The sequence below is a fragment of the Dermochelys coriacea genome, chromosome 1 (genome assembly GCF_009764565.3).
Source record: "Dermochelys coriacea isolate rDerCor1 chromosome 1, rDerCor1.pri.v4, whole genome shotgun sequence".
In the NCBI taxonomy this organism is placed as follows: Eukaryota; Metazoa; Chordata; order Testudines; family Dermochelyidae; genus Dermochelys; species Dermochelys coriacea.
The window spans coordinates 90,031,261-90,052,231 of record NC_050068.2 but is presented as its reverse complement, the minus strand read 5'-3'; positions in this window follow the sequence as shown (position 1 = coordinate 90,052,231).

Here is a 20,971-nt window from a genome sequence, read left to right as displayed (position 1 = left end):
TTGCTGATTCTTCTTTAAATGTGAATGGAAGAGGAATTATGTGCTTGTAACATCTGTTTTCTATTTAGATTTAAGTATCCAAATAAGTGTGGAGTGCTTCTTTAAAGGATGATGCATTTATGGAATCTGGAAACAGCTGCTGTAATTTATCCCATCATATCAGGTGCTGAATTTTTCGAGTGTGCTTGTTTGTATCCATTTTTTGGAAGGATACTGAAAGGTATAGGAGAGAAGACAACATCTTTTTTCTGCTGTGAATCAGATTTAAATGCAGATGTTACTTTTTTTCTTGTAATTTTTAGCCTAGCTTTCAGTGTTTGAAAATATCTAGGTCTGCTTTCTGTAAATATAAATGAAAAGCTGTTTCTAATTAGTGTTTCTGGGAGGATAGAGTGGGGGGCATATGGACAACACAATTCACCTTTGCAGTGAAGTCTATCATCCAAGTAGTAAAAAGAAGAAAACATCTGACTTTCATAGATGTTTATATTATTTCCAGCCCTCTTAAGAATAACAGTTCCTCTGAGCTGCAATTTCGTTTCAGAATAGCTCTGTAATGATTTCAACCCTTTTTAAAACAATTCCCACTTCAGGTAAGAATAGCTCTTAGAAACTTTTAAGTTTTGTGTCACTTCTGCTGTAATAGGTGTCTGTTGCTTTTCATCCTCACTCCTAGAATTCATTCTTCTGGAGGCACTGATTCATTATTCCTGGAACATTAAGGACATGGTATTTCCAGGGACATCACTGTTGGGTATTTACAGGTACAGTATGTGTAGATACTGGACAATAAGAAGTCTTCACATACCTGCTTCAGAGAGAGATCTTTATATTCTCTTGTTCATTGGAAATATTGCATTTATTCATTTTCTATTAACTGCAGAAAACTCCTTGTCAATCCTGAAGTCAAGATCAAAAACTTGAGTGAAATTAACTTACCCAAGTTGTTCAGTCATAGAATAGAGGGTTCTCCCCCCCACCCCCAGTCACTGATAATGCAATACCTAACCTGATGTTGGGTAACAGAAATGTAAGTTATTTTGTTTTATGTATTTCTTTAGTTACATTTAAAGTTTGCATTGAAGCTGTAGGTTCCAGTACATATATTTCAAATGCATAAAAAGTAAATATCCTTCAGATAAGAGACTACATTGCCTAAAAGAATCAGCTATTGTTGAAATAACCAGCCCCAAATCCTTTGGACTCCCCCTTAAAAGTCTGATAAAACAGATTTGCTTTGAATCATACCCTAGAGGTTAGCAAATTCAGGCTACAATTTATATTATTGATTCCGAGGAAGTTTATCATCTTAAAGGGCAAAAATCTAACGCTGCACTTAACTAGTGCCCGAAAACCAGGCACCAGGTAAACTTAATGGCACCTAGACACAGAAGCCAAAAACTGGACTGTCCAGGTAAAACCCAGAGAGGAGGCAACCCTAAAGTACAGTCTCAGGCTCTACTGCCGTCTGGCTGGGGCAAGCCACACATAATACACAGGCCTTCAGGTATAGGATGAATGAGCCACCACCCTAGGGATGGAGTCACTGGCAGGGGAGTAAGGAGACTCAGGCCCACCCTACTCCACTGTGTCCCAGCCCAGGGCCCTAGCAGTGGTGGGTGATCCTGCCATTGGGTCAGCAGAGATTAGGGTTACCATGTTGCTGGTATTTGACCTATCTGGCTGTTTTTTTTGCCAGTTGCCAGAAAAAATAATTTAAATATGCCAGGTTTTTTTTTTCAGTAGGACTAAAAATTCACATCACCACAATACACTAAGATATCTAATATTAAAAGTTCCTTTGTCCAGCTAAAGATGCTGAAGTGTTCCCACTTCTACAGTTTAAGTAAGGAAATGAGGTTTTCAATCTTATCTATAAGTGTTCTCTCTCTAGATACTATAAGTGGCTCCTGAAGATGGTGTTGTGGAGTTGCCTTGTGGTGAGCGTTGCGGTGGGCTTGTCTTGTGGAGGGGGTGCCAGGTTTTTTGCATTTCAAAGGTGGTAACCTTGTGAGGCTCACACCAAAACACGCTGACTCGTATTGTGACAGCACAACCGGACGAATGTCAAGTTCCCCTGGGTTTCTTCCTACCACTGTCCATTGGCATAAGTCCATTGATGGTGAGTCCTTGGCCTCATTGAGGTAAACAGTGGATGTCAGTCCTAGCAGCTTCTCTCTGCACTGGGTTTCGTCCAAGGTCAGGGTGCTAAACAGTTCAGCAGCAGGGTCAGAGTCTTTCAGTGGCCTGGAGCTGTCTGGCTCTATTCCAACTGAGCTAAAGGGCTTGCTCTTATACTTCCAATCCCATCCTTCTGCTTCAGCTGTGGGGGGAGGGCAGGGCTGGCTTGTCTCCTTCCACCGGGGAAGAGTAGTGGTCCCTCCATGTCAGGCTCGGAGGGAGGCCACTCAGTCTCACTACAGTGATCTAGTGAGAGTGGGAATCTGTCTTTTTGACAGTAGGTCACTTTGACCAGTAGGTCACTTTGTAGGCTAAAGGAAATCTCAAAAAAAAAAAAAAAAGGAATACTTGTGGCACCTTAGAGACTAACACATTTATTAGGACAAGCTTTCGTGAGCTATAGCTCACTTCATCGGATGCATACAGCAGAAAATATAGTGGGGAGATTTTATATACACAGAGAACATGAAACCATGGGTGTTACCATACAGACTGTAATAAGAGTGATCACGTAAGGTGAACTACTACCAGCAGGAGAGCAGGGGAAGGGGAGAGGGGAACCTTTTGTAGTGATAATCAAGGTGGGCCATTTCCAGCAGTTGACAAGAACAGTAGGAGGGGAAATAAACAAGGGGAAATAGTTTTACTTTGTGTAATGACACATCCACTCCCAGTCTTTATTCAAGCCTAAGTTAATTGTATTCAGTTTGCAAATTAATTCCAATTCAGCAGTCTCTCGTTGGAGTCTGTTTTTGAAGTTTTTTTGTTGAAGAATTGCCACTTTTAGGTCTGTAATCAAGAGACTGAAGTGTTCTAGTTTTTGAATGTTATAATTCTTAACGTCTGATTTGTGTCCATTTATTCTTTTACGTAGAGACTGTCCAGTTTGACCAATGTACATGGCAGAGGAGCATTACTGGCACATGATGGCATATATCACATTGGTAGATGAGCAGGTGAATGAGCCTCTGGTAGTGTGGCGGATGTGATTAGGCCCTATGATGGTGTCCTCTGAATAGATATGTGGACACAATTGGCAACTGGCTTTGTTGCAAGGATAGGTTCCTGGATTAGTGTTTTTGTTGTGTGGTGTGTGTGGTTGCTGGTGAGTATTTGCTTCAGGTTGGGGGGCTGTCTGTAAGCAAGGACTGGCCTGTCTCCCAAGATCTGTGAGAGTGATGGGTCATCATTCAGGATAGGTTGTAGATCCTTGATGATGCGTTGGAGAGGTTTTAGTTGGGGGCTGAAGGTGATGGCTAGTGGCGTTCTGTTATTTTCTTTGTTGGGCCTGTCCTGTAGTAGGTAACTTCTGGATACTCTTCTGGCTCTGTCAATCTGTTTTTTCACTTCAGCAGGTGGGTATTGTAGTTGTGAGAATGCTTGATAGCGATCTTGTAGGTGTTTGTCTTTGTCTGAGGGGTTGGAGCAAATGTGGTTGTATCGTAGAGCTTGGCTGTAGACAATGGATCATGTGGTGTGGTCTGGATGAAAGCTGGAGGCATGTAGGTAGGCATAGCGGTGAGTACGTTTCCGGTATAGGGTGGTGTTTATGTGACCATTGCTTATTAGCACCGTAGTGTCCAGGAAGTGGATCTCTTGTGTGGACTGGTCCAGGCTGAGGTTGATGGTGGGATGGAAATTGTTGAAATCATGGTGGAATTCCTCAAGGGCTTCTTTTCCATGGGTCCAGATGATGAAGATGTCATCAATGAAGCACAAGTAGAGTAGGGGCATTAGGAGGACAAGAGCTGAGGAAGCATTGTTCTAAGTCAGCCATAAAAATGTTGGCATATTGCGGGGTCATGCGGGTACCCATAGCAGTGCCGCTGATTTGAAGGTATACATTGTCCCCAAATGTGAAATAGTTATGGGTCAGGATAAAGCAAAGGAAATCTGTTCCCTTTTTCCTAGTATAGTTTCTTCAGTAATTCTAAGGAAACCTGCCTAAGGGCCAGATTGTGAAATACTCACATTAGCAATGCAAGATGTTCCTGGGAGAAGCTCAGTGCCCTTGGCTACCCTTTAAGACCATTGGAACTCTCCACAATCAGGGTAAAGCTCATTTGTGTGGGAGACAGAACTTTCTCAAGGCTGGCCTGAGACTGTGGAATGAATTCCCCCTGGAACCATCACAAACCATACTACCTTCTGCTTCATATGCAAGGCACATTTTTTTGATTTTGCCTTCTCTAACAAATACATAGCAACATGTATATTTACCAAAATAGCATACTCCACTGCTCATACTTCTCCCTCTGGGAAGAGGATGAAAGAGCAAACACGTGACAGATGTTAGTCATGCTGCTTAGTACATCACTAGAGGGTTCAGATAATATTGTGATAAGTGCAGTACAAGAGCCTATTTAGAACAGAAGTGGAGGATCCTGAGCACTTGAAAGGATCAATCCCAAAATTTAAGATCACAAGAAACAGCGAATACCTTATCCTTTTTAACCTTATGCTACAAATTCTAAGTGAATTCATCTTCTTTTTTTACTTTCTGACTAATGGCTTCCTTTGATTATACTACTATGCACAGAGAAGGTGTGGTAATATTTATAAAAATGGTCATTCATTTTTCATTAATTTAGATTTCATTATGATTAATGTTTATACACAAAACTTCAAAGATGACGTAAATTCTTGATCTTATCAGGATCCAAATCAAAGTAACTAGCTGATTTCTAAAATACTTTGCAAGAATGGTCACAGTGAACGAATGGCAGATATACAGCAGTCATTTGATGTCATATGTGACTCTTAAGCACAAAATAAATGAGGCAGGGGTCCTATAGACCACTGGCTCCAAAACTGTATGGCCTTGATTAATTCCCAAAACAACATGCTTTCTGTGCACTGAATGGAACAGACAGGCTTTGGAAAAAATAATATGGGATCATATAATTAAAGACTATCATAACGCATATGCACAATGAGCTCAAATTAAGGTTGTACAGGCAACATTGATTCTGGCAACATTGATTCTAAAATTGTAAGTGTTTGACATTGCAAACTTAACCTGCTTTTAATGTAGTTTAGTTTACAGATATGCGAATTCTCATTTCAATTATGACAATTCAATAAATTACAGCAAAATAGTTATTTAACAAACAGTGTTTGTTTTAATTATGATCTACTAATGACATTATAGTTATTATAACAGATTGATTATGTAGCATGTGGAGCATCTATCTATATATTTAATAAATTTAAATGGTTTGCTTTGGAGACTTCTGTTAAAAAGCAAAATCTGCAAAGATACCTGCATGAATGGGTGGATCCCTGCATTTCAGTTCTTAGATATGTGACTTTTAGATACCTAGCTTTAAGCATCCCTGTTTATAAATTGATCTCATTGAGTCTTCATTGCTTTTCCATGTTTCAGCTTGAAATTTTAATCATCATCTAGTTAATTCTATTAGACAAACAGTAAGACAAGTGACTGAAGGGATTGGTTTGTATTTATAATATTTTACTCCAAGAAGCATAGAATTTAAGAACTGTGGATCTCTGATTTCATTGGATGAAATATGGCATTTTATCATAGACTGAAGAAAAACCCTATAGGGAAGACCATGAGAATTCAAAGGAAAAAAATTTTACTTAGTGGAAAATTGAGCCAGTGGGAAAGTTGAGAATAAGAAAAACCAGTCGGAGAACATTTCAATCTCTCCGGTCACTTGATTACAGACCTGAGAGTGGCTATCCTTCAACAAAAAAATCTTCAAAAAAAGACTCCAGCGAGAGATTGCTGAATTGGAATTAATTTGCAAACTGAATACAATTAACTTAGGCTTGAATAGAGACTGGGAGTGGATGTGTCATTTCACAAAGTAAAACTATTTCCCCATGTTATTTCTCCCCCCCCCCACCCCCCGCTGTTCCTCAGACGTTCTTGTTAACTGCTGGAAATGGCCCACTTTGATTATCACCACAAAAGGTTTTCCTCCTCTCCGCCCCCTTTCCTGCTAGTAATAGCTCATCTTAAGTGATCACTCTCCTTACAGTGTGTATGATAAAACCCATTGTTTCATGTTCTCTGTGTGTGTATATAAATCTCCCCACTGTGTTTTCCACTGAATGCATCCGATAAAGTGAGCTGTAGCTCACGAAAGCTTATGCTCAAATAAATTTGTTAGTCTCTAAGGTGCCACAAATACTCCTTTTCTTTTTGTCCCCTGGAAGGCACAGACAAATCTATTTCCCCATGTTAAGTATCTTCACACCTTCTTGTCAACTGTCAAAAAGTTTTCCCAACAAAACATCAGATAGGTATAAAAAAAATATGCAAAGAAGTGATGGAAACTGGCTTATGGAATCACCATATTAGAAGTTATAGCATGGTTCAGCAATCACCACTGAAACCCAGAAGAACCAAATAAATGTAATCAATATGATAAATGTTTAAGGGCAAACACTATAGAGTTCACACAAGAGAGAGAGCACATACTCATACAAGAAGTATAGGGAATAAGCAGGAAGAACTCAAAATTCTAGTAAATACACACAACTATGGCACAGTTGGCATCACAGAGACCTGGATAATACACAAGACTGGAATATTGGTATAGAAGGGTACAGCTTGATCAGGAAGGACCGGCAGGGGAAAAAACGGAGGAGGTGTTGCCTCATATATTAAAAATGTATATACTTGGACTGAGATTGAGATGGAAATAGGAGACAGACTTCTTGAATGTCTCTGGCTAAGGATAAAAGGGAAAAAGCAAGGGTGATGTCATGGTAGGGGTCTACTATAGACCACCTAACCAGGAAGAAGAGATGGATGAGGCCTTTTTTAAAAAGCTAACAAAATCATCCAAAGCACAGGACTTGATGGTGATGGGAGACTTTAACTACTCAGACATTTGTTGGGAAAATAAATCCGGGAACAGATCCAATAAGTTCATGCAATGTACTGGAGACCATTTTTTTCTAATTTCAGAAGGTGGAGCCTGCTACAAGGGGAGTGGCTGTTCTAGATTTGATTCTGAGAAATAGGGAGGAACTGGTTGAGAATTTGAAAGTGGAAGGCAGCTTGGGTGAAACTGATCATGAAATGGTAGAATTCATGATTCTAAGAAATGGTAGGATGCATGCATCCGACGAAGTGGGTATTCATCCACAAAAGCTTATGCTCCAATACGTCTGTTAGTCTATAAGGTGCCACAGGACTCTTTGCCACTTTTACAGATCAAGACTAACATGGCTACCCCTCTGATAATAGAAGATAGTTTTTCAATGAGACATTATTAAGGGCACAAGAGGAAACTATAGCACTGTGATGTTGCATCCCATAATGGTTTATAGAAATATGCGTATAAGTTTAAATATGACATAACTGGAATATGTTTTATGCCAGATATGACATGTAACATATCATTGCAAAGATTATGTTCTACTGAATGTATTCATCCTATTCATATGGTTGTATCATTTTTATGTCTGAAGTTATGAGCATTGGCTCTATGCTTGTATTTAAAGTGTTTGCTGTAGGAAGCACATAAGGCAGATTTGGTCAACATAGTGTGAAGGGGTTATTCAAGTAACTGGGAGTGCTTAGCTAACAATGGACCTTGGAAGACACCAATCCACCTAAGCTTTCCTGGGAACATTCAAACTAATATGTAAACAATGGCAAAGCTGAATCATTCAAAGACGTGACTTGCCCAGGTGACTGCAAAACTCCATCTTCTCGAGGGGGTTTTGCACAGGAGAAGAGAAGGGTTTCCACGCACAAGAGAGAGACTATATAAGCCCCTGAAACCCCCTCCATTTTGTCTGCAGCTGGCTCAAGAGATAGCCTCCCTACCCCAAAGGATGCCTGAAAGAAACTGGAACAAAGGACAGTAACTACAAGGGTGTGAGTGATTGCTGGACCTAGATTAGGAGGAAGTCTAGTCTGTGAAAGAAGCTTATTGGAACATCTCTGAAGGTGAGATTTACCTGCATTTAGTTTCCTGCTGTATCAGGCTTAGGCTTATGTGTTTTTGTTTTATTTTGCTGGGTAATTTACTTTTTTCTGTCTGTTATTACTTGGAACAGCTTAAATCCTACTTTTTATATTTAATAAAATAACTTTTTACTTATTAAATAACTCAGAGCAAGTATTAATACCTGGGGAAGCAAACAGCTGTGCATATCTCTTTGTGTTATAAGGCAAACAGTTTATGAGTTTACTATATATAAGCTTGATACAAAGTAAAATGGATTTATTTGAGGTTTGGAACCCATTGGGAATTGGGTTTCTGGGTATTGGAGACAGGAGAACTTGTTAAGCTGCTTTCAGTTAAGCCTGCAGCTTTTGGGGGACGTGGTTCACACCTGGGTCTGTTTGTAGCAGGCTAGCATGTCTGGCAAGGTACTGAAGTCCCAGCTGCCAGGGAAAATAGTCAGAGGTAGTCTCAGCACATCAGGTGGAAGTTCCAAGGGGGTTTTTGTGACCCAACCCATCACACCCACTGCGTAGGAAAGATAGCAAGTATGGCAAGAGATCACCCTGGATTATCCAGGAGATCTTCAATGATCTAAAAATCAAAAAAGAGTCCCACAAAAAGTGGAAACTAGGTCAAATTACAAAGGATGAATATAAACAAATAAGACAAGTATGTAGGGACAAAATTAGAAAGGCCAAGGCACAAAATGAGATTAAACTAGATAGAGACATAAAGGGTAACAAGAAAAAACTCTACAAATACATTAAAGGCAAGATGAAGACCAAGGACAGAGTAGGCCAGTTACTCAGGGAGGTGGGGGGGAAATAATAATAGAAAATGTGTAAATGGCAGAGGTGCTCAATGACTTCTTTGTTTCGGTTTTCACCAAGAAGGTTGGTGGTGATTGAATGTCTGACATAATGAATGCTAGTGAAAATGAAGTAGGAACAGAAGAGGCTAAAATAGGGAAAGGACAAGTTAAAAGTTACTTGGACAAGTTAGATGTCTTCAAGGTCACCAGGGCCTGATGCAATGCATCCTAAAATACTCCCAGAGCTGACTCAGATACTCAGATATCTGAGCCATTAGCAATTATATTTGAGAAGTCATGGAAGATGGGAGAGGTTCTAGAAGACTGGAAAAGGGCAAATATAGTGCCCACCTATAGAAAGGGAAATAAGGACAACGCAGGAAATTAGAGACCAGTCAGCTTAACTTCTGTACCTGGAAAGACAATAGAGAAAATAATTAAGCAATCATTTTGCAAAAATATAGAAGATAAATAAAGTGATAAGTAACAGTCAGCATGGATTTGTCAAAAATAAATTGCATCAAACCAACCTGATAGCTTTCTTTGATAGGGTAACAAGACTTGTGGATGGGGGGAAGTGGTAAACACGGTATATCTTGGGTTTAGTAAAGCTTTTGACGCTGTCTTGCATGACCTTCTAACTAGGGAAATGAAACCTAGATGGAGTTATTATCAGGTGGGTGCAAAACTGGCTGGAAAACCATTCCCAGAGAGTAGTTATCAGTGGTTCACTGTCATGCTGGAAGGGCATAATGAGTGGGGTCCCACAGGGATCAGTTCTGGGTCTGGTTCTGTTCAATATCTTCATCAGTGATTTAGATAATGGCATACAGAGAACACTTACAAGGTTTGTGGACAATACCAAGTTGGGAGGGTTGCAAGTGCTCTGGAGGATAGGATTAAAATTAAAAATGATCTGGACAAACTGGAGAAATGGTCTGACATACAGAAGATTAAATTCAATAAGGACAAATGCAAAGTACACCATTTAGGAAGGAACAATCAGTTGCACACATACAAAATGGGAAATGACTGCTTAGGAAGGAGTACTGCAGAAAGGGATCTGGGAGTCATAGTGGACCACAAGCTAAATATGATTCAACAGTGTAATGCTGTTGCAAAAAAAGTGAACATCATTCTGGGATGTGTTGGCAGGAGTGTTGTAAGCAAGACACACAAAAGTAATTCTTCAGCTCTACTCTGCTCTGATTAGGCCTCAACTGGAGTATTGTGTTGAGTTCTGGTAGCCACATTTCAGGAAGGATATGGAAAAACTGGAGGGAGTCCAGAGAAGAGCAACAAAAATGATTAAAGGTTTAGAAAACATGACCTATGAGGGAAGACTGAAAAAATAGGGTTTGTATAGTCTGAAAAAGAGAAGACAGAGAGGACATAATAGTTTTCAAGTACATAAAAGATTGTTGGAGGAAGAAAAATTGTTTTTCTTAACTTCTGAGCATAGGACAAGAAGCAATGGGCTTAAATTGCAGCAAAGGAGGTTTTGGTTGGACATTAGGAAAAACATCCTAACTGTCAGGGTGGTTAAGCACTGGAATAAGTTGCCTTGAGAGGTTATGGAATCTCCATCATTGGAGATTTTTAAGAGCAGGTTGACAAAAACCTGTCAGGAATGATCTAGATAATTAGTCCTGCCACAAGTGCAGGAGACTGGACTAGATGACCTGTCAAGGTCCCTTCCAGTTCTATGATTCTATAAACCAGTGGTGGGCAACCTGCAGCCCAAGGGCGGCATGCGGCCCGTCAGGATAATCTGCTGGCAGGCTTCAAGACAGTTTGTTTACATTGACCGTCCACAGGCATGGTTGCCTGCAGCTACCAGTGGCTGTGGTTTGTCTTTCCTAGCCAATGGGAGCTGTGGAAAGTAGCGGCCAGCATGTTCCTGTGGCCCGCACCACTTCCCGCAGCTCCCATTGGCCAGGAACAGTGAACTGCGGCCACTGGAAGTTGTGGGCAGCTGTGCCCGCAGTCAGTCAATGTAAACAAATGGTCTTGTGGCCCGCTAGTGGATTACCCTGATGGGCCACCTGTGGCCCGAGGGCCGCAGGTTGCCCACCACTGCTATAAACAGTTCTATCTAAAGGGTTTGCTGTCCCAAAGAAGTTGTTAAACATCTTTTCCCCACAAACACACAATCATTTATCTGGTCAAGTTTGCTGACCCTAAGATCTAGCAGAAATTTATCTATTCTACCTCCACCCCTCAGCAAGGCAGATACCACCTTTCATCTAAGTGCACTTCAGTGTTGTCATAAATATAAAGGTAACCACCTTTCTGTATACAGTGCTATAAAATCCCTCCTGGCCAGAGGCAAAATCCTTTCACCTGTAAAGAATTAAGAAGCTAAGGTAATCCTGCTGGCCCCTGACCCAAAATGAGGGGACAAGATTCTTTCAAATCTGAAGAGGGGCAGGGAGAACAAAGGGTTTGGTCTGTCTGTGTGATGCTTTTGCCAGGAACAGAGCAGGAATGCAGCCTCACAACTCCTGTTAACTTAGTAAGTAATCTAGCTAGAAATGTGTTAGATTTCCTTTTGGTTAATGGCTGGTAAAATAAGCTGTGCTGGATGGAATGTATATTCCTGTTTTTGTGTCTTTTTGTAACAGAAGATTTGCCTAGAGGGCTTTTCTATGTTTAGAATCTGATTACCCTGTAAGGTATTTACCATCTTGATTTTACAGAGGTGATTCTTTTACCTTTTCTGTAATTAAAATTCTTCTTTTAAGAACAAGAAAAGGAGTACTTGTGGCACCTTAGAGACTAACAAATTTATTTGAGCATAAGTTTTTGTGAGCTACAGCTCACGAAAGCTTATGCTCAAATAAATTTGTTAGTCTCTAAGGTGCCACAAGTACTCCTTTTTCTTTGCGAATACAGACTAACATGGCTGCTACTCTGAAACCTCTTTTATGAACCTGATTGATTTTTTCATTGTTCTTAAGATCCAAGGGTTTGGGTCTGTGTTCACCTGTACAAATTGGTGAGGATTATTATTATGCCTTCCCCAAGAAAGGGGGTGTAGGTCTTGGGGGGATATTTTGGGGAAAGACTCCTCCAAGTGGGCTCTTTCCCTGTTTTTTGTTTAAATGCTTGGTGGTGGCAGCATACGGTTCAAGAACAAGGCAAAGTTTGTACCTTGGGGAAGTTTTTAACCTAAGCTGGTAAGAATAAGCTTAGGGGGTCTTTCATGCAGGTCCCCACATCTAGAGTTCAGAGGGGGGAAGGAACCTTGACAAGTGTATATGGGAAAAAATTCTGATCACACACACACACACACACACACACACACACACACACACACACACACACACACACACAGTGCTTATATTACAGCATTGCATCGACTCTGAAGAGACATCAGACACAGGAAGTGCACTGATTGTGAGAAAAGCTTCTGGGAGGTGGGGGGAAAAACAACCTCTCATATCAGAGAGTACACCCAGGAAAGAAAATGTATTATAGTAGCAAAAGAAAGGTGAGAGAAAAATGAAATATGTGAAACAAGGATATCCACACAGGAGAAAAAGATTGTGCATGCCCACATACCCCTACTGATAGTGAGAAAAGCATTAGGAGGAAATCAAATCCTCTAGCTCACCAAAAGCTCGCCTACAAGAGAGGTTATACAAATACAATGGTGAGAAAAGCTTAGTCAGAATGAAGGTTTATATCACAAAAAAATAATCCATGCAGGAGAGAAAGGATATAAATATACTGAATGTGGAAAAGGCTTCTTTTGTATACCAGATATTGAAAGACAGTAGGGATTCATAAAAATAGTCAGATTTTCTCTCTCTCTCTCTACATACTCCACATCCACCCTTTCTGTCAGGTGTTGTCATCAGTAGCAAGAGCTGGGTTCAAGAAAATCACAAGACAAAACCATCTTATACCCCATGCAGAAACCTGGAACAACTAATACCTATTGGCAGTCATAATAGGCAAAACCTACCCACTGACAAGAACAGAATCTGCATATAACACAAAGAAGAAGGAACACAGCATTAATTTGTGGAAGATACAGCAACAATGAATCAGTATGTGAATACATATCACATGTCATAACAGTGTGTTAACACATATCTTTGGCAATCATCCTTCACCTCAGTTCTGCCTCTGTTCCACTGGGAAGGATGTCCAATTAACAAAGATCCCTTTAACATGCTTCTTTCCCTCTTTCTATTGCTGTACCCCACTCACTGTTTGTTGTCAGAGGTTAGCAAAGTCCCATTGCATTCAGGTAGATTCATCTTGAATCTCTGAGGAAGGGGTGAGTGCTGCTTGGCTTCAGTGAAAGCTACCTTGTTTCCCATATCTCATGGTCTGCTGCTTTGCCATTATAGATTTGCAGCTTCTTGACATGCCATTATCTGTGTCTGTGATGCCACCTCTGTAGTGCAACTTCTCACCATACCTTTTTGCCTTTCTGGTCTGGTGTTACAGTGATGGTGCTGCTGTCCCAGCCTCCTAGCCCGGCTTTAGTTATTACAGTTCTAGGGTTGCTGTTGCTTCTGCTGCATCATCTCTCATAATCATCTCTCATCACCAACTATGATGCCAATCCCAGATTTTGAGGCTCCCCTGCCTAGCCCAGCTATCTGTGATTTCAGCTGTCAGTAATTTCATTGGTTAGAGAGAACCTCGTCACTATTATCTCTTCTCCATTGTCTTTCAGCTCTATTATTGCACTCTTACAGCCCCACCAAGGAGCTACATGTGGCAGGGTTCAAATGGCATATAGGATCCTTAAACAGAGTCAACACATCCACACAGAAGTACCTGTTTCTGCTCACTAACGAGTGCTTGGAGACTGAAGCCTTGATTTGGGTTACCTCTTACTCCAGACATATTAAGTAGGGTTCGGATACCTTTTAGTCACACAATCACATTTCATTATTCCTACAACATGTCTTAAGTGAATTTTAACCAAAGAGCCAAAAATGATCACCCTGACATGGTGAGTGTCACCTGTGCAAATGAGGTCTGCTCCTCAGTTCAACAATAGATGACAAAAGCTCCTTCATTCTAGAGACCTGTCCACTGACTTACATCTATATGGCCCTATCACAATAGTATCTGAGGCCAACTCATGTTCTTATTTGAGAGGTGCTTTAAGCCCTGATCCTGCAATTATCTTGACATGGGCAGACCCTGGCTCCCCAGAGAGCCCCATTGGCTTCATTTAGGTTCCAGGTAGGGCTCTATGCCTAGCAGCTTGCTGGCTTAACATATTATACCTCTCTGGAAACACACTGGACACATACTTGAATAATTAACATTTTAAAAGAACTGATAAAACGGAAACTGCCAAACTCTAAAGGATTCACATACAAGAAAAATAGGGGTGTAAGGAACAGGTTTTCAGAAGTGGGACCACTGATATTCAGACATTTTGTAGTGTGTGTGTGTGGGTGTGAGAGAGAGAGAGAGGTTTCCTTATTTTTTTCACTGAGCTAATATCCACCTTATGCTTATTACCCCAGCCATTTGTGTGTGGGTGGAGGCGGGAACCCAAACCAACCATGAAAGGAGATAGAGCAGGAAACAGAAAAGTGAAGATGGTCATGTGATAATCATGGCTGGCTCCCTTAGCCAAACCCCTGCTAACAAGTCCATCATTCAATCTACTGCTAAATCCCATTGCCCTGCCTCTGCAATGGCAAAAGAAGGTAGAAACAAAGAGAAGCTTAGACTGCAGGGATTTAAAACCTCCCCTCCCCTCAGTCGCTCGTAGCTAAGGAACCCAAGCTAAGGTTCTCCCAGGAGCTGGCTCTTTGGATCCTCTTATCCCTGCTCACCACTGGCTATAAATTGTAACAATATTTATTGATGTTCATTACCTACCACCTATTTTATCTTAATAAATAACAAAATAATATCCCTGCTTAGACTTCAAGGATGCTGAGAGAAAGGCTAAATAGCCCGCCAGACACCTTACCTATCTTGTCCAGAGGGAAAAACTCCTTCCCAACACCAAAAGGTTAGACCAACAGCAAGCCTGGACACCCATCTCTCTATACCATCCATGGGTAAGGGCAGCTTTCAGCAGCAAGAATGGCTTCTGTGCACTCAGAAATGCTTTACCACAGGGCAGGGAGTGGGGAAATCAAGTGTTACTGCAACCTATCAGCTCATTTGACCAGTGTTTGGCTAGGGGAAGTGGAGACTCTGCTTCACTCTACTCAGTTCCTGCTCCAGCCCACATATTGTGAGCACAGAATCTGTATAATGAGAGCAGGCGCTGGTGTCTGAGAACACACCCTGCCTCCAGCAAGGATCCTAGCCACGACTCTGTGGAATAGTCATACCCCTATGGGTTCAAACAAAACCTACCTACCCCCATCACGACAGGGAGGGAGTACATTATGCTCCCTACATTATGTCATGAAATGAGCAGGGTTAGTCTCTCCTAAAATCTTGCAAGATGCTTTAATTGACTTTGAGTATAATTTTTATATCAGAACTTTTAAAAATGTTTGATCTCAGTCAGGAGACTATTCCTCATGAAAAACTAGTTATATGCTAAGTATTATTTTTAATTCAGCCATTTTGCAGTTATTGGTGAATAAAAACCCAACTACTTTTTTAAAGCTAAAAAATGTGAAATGACCCCCACATTTTAAAAGGCCATAAAATACACATAAAATATTATTAGCCCCCCCCATCCCACAAAGTCTCACAAATGTGAATTCAAAGTGAAATTATTCCTGCTAAAAGTTGAGCATTTCTGTAACTGTTGGCAAGATTGGGGCCTTGATTTGTAGTTGTTGGAAATGCCCTCTCTGACTTTTTACTCAGAAGTCAATATTAAAGTAGGAATAATAATAATGATAAATCACTGAACGTTTTAAGAACAAATCTTCACAAAATAGTTTCCCCATAAACAGTGCACCATCATTTAATATACTTAATCTAACACAGGACATTCTGTTTCCATGTAAGCTTTCAAGAGCAAAAGATTTTTTGGGAAATTTCTCAAAGCACTCTGGAGAGAAGTATCCCCATGATACACAATCCTTGCAAGTATAAAAGGGAGATTACACACCTTTATTACTGCATTAGCTGAAATCTTCACTTCATATAATCTCTCCATATAAAACTTAAAACAAGGAAACAAACAACATAGCTGATGGAGTACTTTCAAACAATAGAGTACAGAGATTTACAGAATTAATTGGGCACATTAACTTATGAATGCTGAAATATGACTACTAAAAGGTGTAAACTGAATCAAAGCAACTTAAGAGTTAGCGAAACCCCTATTAGGTTGGCCAGGGAAGCTTTTCATTTAGTTCACTTGTAGATTGTTGGTCTCTGAAACAGAAGGTTTGAAATGGTCTGAATTTTGGCTATAGTGGTTTATATGCTACATATGACTATGATTGTGAGGAGTAAATATGACACTGTTTGGAAGGTGGTGTTGGCTAGATAGTCAGCACAACAATCATCATCTCTTTTCAAAGCACTTTCCATTTCACATAGCTGAAATGTACTGGACTCTTCAGCATTTGTTTCAAGAAATGTTAGATGTGTTTAATAGTGTGTAAACAAGTCAGCTCTTTCATTGTACTCCAGAGAAGGTGTCAAGTGGTCCATCCTGGTTGAGTAACAACATGATTAACACCACATCATGGATCCATGGCCAGGCGCATATATTTTGCTACAAACTTGTGGTATGTTCTAGGCTATCCTGAGCCTTTAAATAACATATGGAGAGATTAGTTCAGCAAGATTAGTGGTCAATTCAACAGGCTATTTAGCTGTCATTGAGAGTTGGGAGATTTCTGCACCTCAGGAGCTGATCACAATTTTTTTAACAAAACTGTTTGCCACTGAGAAACCAAAACTTTTTGCAGGACTGTACCAGTTTCAATTAAGCTTTCATTGGAAAAGGTTTCTCAGGCCAATGGTGGACTTTCTGTTCAACATCCGAGTAAGAGAATGATCAGAATTGCCCTGACCACATGGCTACTGAGTATCAGGTGGGAAATAGAAAACCTAGATTTGAGTCCCTGGTGTGCCTAATTCAAACCAGTGACTTGAATTTGGCTCTCCCATGTACCAATTGAGTGCCCTGCCAAGCAGGTTATTGGCTATTCTGGGCTCACATTGTTTTTTTCAAGATTACTTTCAAGAAGGTCTTGGTTTCATCCTAGTGCAGAATGGAAAATTTTTTGAAATCTCAAAAAGTTTTCTGGGAAGGTAGACTGTTTCCCAAAAAATTCTATGCAGAAGTGCACCATATAGCTGGGCAAATAATTGATTATTTTTAGGTTTGCTGGCTGTCCAGTGGGGAGGAGGAGAATCATTTTGGGTAGAACTAAAGCCAAACATTGGAAAAAAAATTGTTCAACTTAAAACAAGTTTTTGTCCCCAGGAAGAAGTCTCCCTTATAACCTTAGGCAAGTGGTTAGAGCACTCTCCACCTTGACCTAATGCTGAGGAGAGATTGGATCTCCAGTATTGAAGAAGAGTGCCCTACCCAGCGGGTTAAGCTGAGACAGTGTGTTTGTCAGTTCTGTTGTTGAAGCTGTTCCACTGTGTATAAATCATTAAATAAGTCATTGGGGCAGGGACTTGAACTAGTGTCTCCTAAACTCTAGGTGAGTGCTATAACTTTTAGCATAGTGCAATAATACTCAATAGGTGGCCCACAGGCAAAATTTGGCCTGCCAAGGCCTCCTGTGTGGCCCAACAGCCCTCACCTTAAAAATGTTTATAAATAAATTTATGAACAGTGCTGCACTGCCTATCGTTTGCCTAGGACCTCCTTATTAAGTAACTCACAGTCAGTCCTTAATTTGAAATGAAACAAATTAAGATTCAGCTCTAGCAAGCCCAGGTACAAATTAAGTACTGGCTGGGAGGCTGGAGAGCAGTGGATGCTGGCCAGGCACCTACCTCTGAAGGCAGAGCCACAGCCAGAAGCAGCACAGAAGTAAGGATAGCATGGTATGGTGTATTGCCACCCTGACTTCTGCACTGCTGCTGGCTTTTTGGTGGAGATAAAAACAAAAGATGACATTGTGAACCATGTGAAACAAGTTTCCCTGGCTGCTTCCACAGAAGTGTGAAGATTGGAGGTAATTTATGAGGATTGTTCGTCAGCATTGCTTTCCGATTTAAAAAAAACGCCAAATACATGTCTCTTGCAGTGGACAAATCAAGCAATTTAAGTAACACTGCAAAGCTATCGCTGTTTGTTAGATTTTATGAGGGTGAAATTTTTAAGGAAGAATTTTTGTGCTTAATACCACAAGAAACCTACATCATAGGAGACAGAATTTTTGAAAAGGTAAAAGGCTTTTTGAAAAAAAATGGTTACATCTGCAGAAAGTAAACTTTCTTCTTACAGAAGGAGGTCCCTCCATGACAGGGAAAGAGAAGGGCTTTGATTCACGTTTGGTAGCAACGTACCCTTCATTAAATACACTTCACCGCATCATTCACCAGACTGCCATGTGCGATAAGTTGTCTGGGGACTTGAAAATTAACAGTGGGTATTGTGATGAAATTAGTGAACTACCTACGCTCAACTTCTAGCTTGCAACAGCATCTTTTTAAAGCTCTTTTACAAGACGTTTCAGCCGAATACAGTAACCTGTTGCGGCACTAGGACATTCTATGGTTAGGTAGGGGACATGTGTTGTGCTCTTCAGAAAGAAATATTTTTTTCAAACCACAAGACCAACAAGGCTTGCAAGTTCCTGGACTTATGAATGGTGTCTATTCTGTCACAGGTAGCTTTTCTGTGTGATATTACTGGTCACTTGAATTCCTGCAACTTGCAGCTCCAAAGCCATGCAAGCAGCGTCTAGGATCTGTTTCAAAAAATGTATGGCTTTCAGAGGAATCTTAAAATCTTTGAGACAGACTCAACAGGAAAGATGTTGCACTTTCCCACATTGCACGTTGTTGCTACAGATAAAACTTTGATTAAAATAATGCCAAAATTCCTAAACAATCTAATTGGAAATTTTAAAATGTGCTTTGAGAATTTTAAAATTCCAAAGAATTTGTTTTTATTTTTTCATGATCCATCTTCTCTGTTTCTGCTAATGGACCCTCCTGAAGCAAAGAACATTCTTGATTCAATTGTTGAAAGTGCCTTTCAATTAGAAATTGTAAGGCTCCTGAGCTCAGGTGTCTTGAAGGCAAAATTCAGAGAAAATGGGACTTCGTGATTTTTTGGACTCAATATGCTGACCAATTTCAGAATAGCCAGAATCTAACCATCCATCTTTTAATGATGTTCTGATCAATGGACCTCCCGAATCTGGGTTTTCTACCATGAACAGTAGAAGAACAACAACACTGCAGTCACCTGACAGATGAGAATCTACACCAGTTCATGCACCATGCCCTGACCTTCTACAAACCACTTTTCACAGAGCTTGCCAGAGATCATCGATGTCACTGCTCCCATTAGACATTGCCACAAACACAGGCAATACTGTTGATTCATAAACTTTGCTGCAAGACAGAAACACTAATACTTATGTTGCAATCAAAGCCTTTATTTATAGGTAGAAGATTTTTTTTCTTTAAATTTTGCCAGCCATCTGTGCAAATGGGCGCCTCTTATCATAAAATTCTCAGCTCGGCCCACGGGTAGATCTAATTGAGTATCACTGACCTAGTGGTTAGAAGAGAGACCCTTTCCTCCTCTGCTGCTGCCTGCATTTAATTCCCCAGGGGGCGGGGGTGGGGAGGAGGGAAAATAATGTTGATTAAAACTCTTGCCTGAGTCTCTATGGTAGTCCCATTTGGGGCTATGAAGAGTTTTTTCTCTCAGTCCTAATAGGTTATAATAGGTTTCCCCTCCTACTAGGCAGAGTTAGCGAATCCTTGTCCTCAGGGGGGGTGGAGAGACCTTTGGTTCTTAAGTCTCTGTTGGGGGGGATCAGTAAGGGAACCCAGACCTACACTCTGGGTTCTGGCTCAGGGCCCTTAAATCAGGCAGGCAGAATCAAACCTTAGCAACTCCTGCTGCTGTGCCCTCAGCTCCTTCCTACCTCTCTTGTTTCTGTAGCCTTCTCCAGTATGTGCACCCTTCTCTGGGCATCTTCTCATCAGCTTGATGGCAGAATTGTCCTTCTCCAGCCTGCTTGCTCCTCTAGCAGCCACCCTGACGCTGTGCTTCTCAGCTCTTTTATTCTCCTAGCGGCTGTGGGATTGCCAATCAGTGCTAACTAGTGGTTGCTGCATCAACTCCTGAGTTGCCAGGCCAATCTGTGGTCTATCCACCCCATGACACAGTGGTTTCCAGAGTCTTAGTGGGAAACCAGAATAGATCTATCCATGATATTACAGTGTGGTGGGTAGAGAGGGGAAAAATGATTGTAAAATATAGTATTAATTCCTTTCCTTTTATAGCAAGGCTTTTAGAGAGTTAAGACATCTTTTTAAATTGCATTTCCAAACTGACACATCTACTGGATGAACCCTTCATGAACCCGAAGTTTTGTTGTGCTCCTTTATCTCAAGTAATATTGTGTGATATGGCTGAGGTTATCCAGCACAACCCATTTAATATGTCACCCAGACATTTGAACAACTAATTTTAAATAGCTAACTGAAAATTGTTAAAAATAACACATTTCCAAGTAAAATATTGAGAGGTTTAATTAGAAAGGACCTCCTTATTTTATATGGGAAAAGATGGGGCATCTTTTATGTTCCTGCTCTGAATTTTCAAATAAAGGCGTTGCTAGTTAGTATAATTACGGTATTTTAACAGCAAATTACACATTTCTTTGCTAGCTGTGAGAGCAAGTTATGAGAATTTCAGATTGGAATGTGTTTAATTCCCATGAAACAACAAAGTTAAAAATTATGACAATACTAATGCCTAAAGGCTGCTCTGACTTACACCAATTGTTTATGGCTTCATTGGGCCCTTCTGAAAACCAGAGATCACTGCAGCTATGTCCCCTTTTCCACAGACGTGCTCCTGGGCACTCAGAGAGTGGCATAGGGACCATTAAGATGACGCTGCATTATGTGAGGATTCCCTAAATCTACTTTA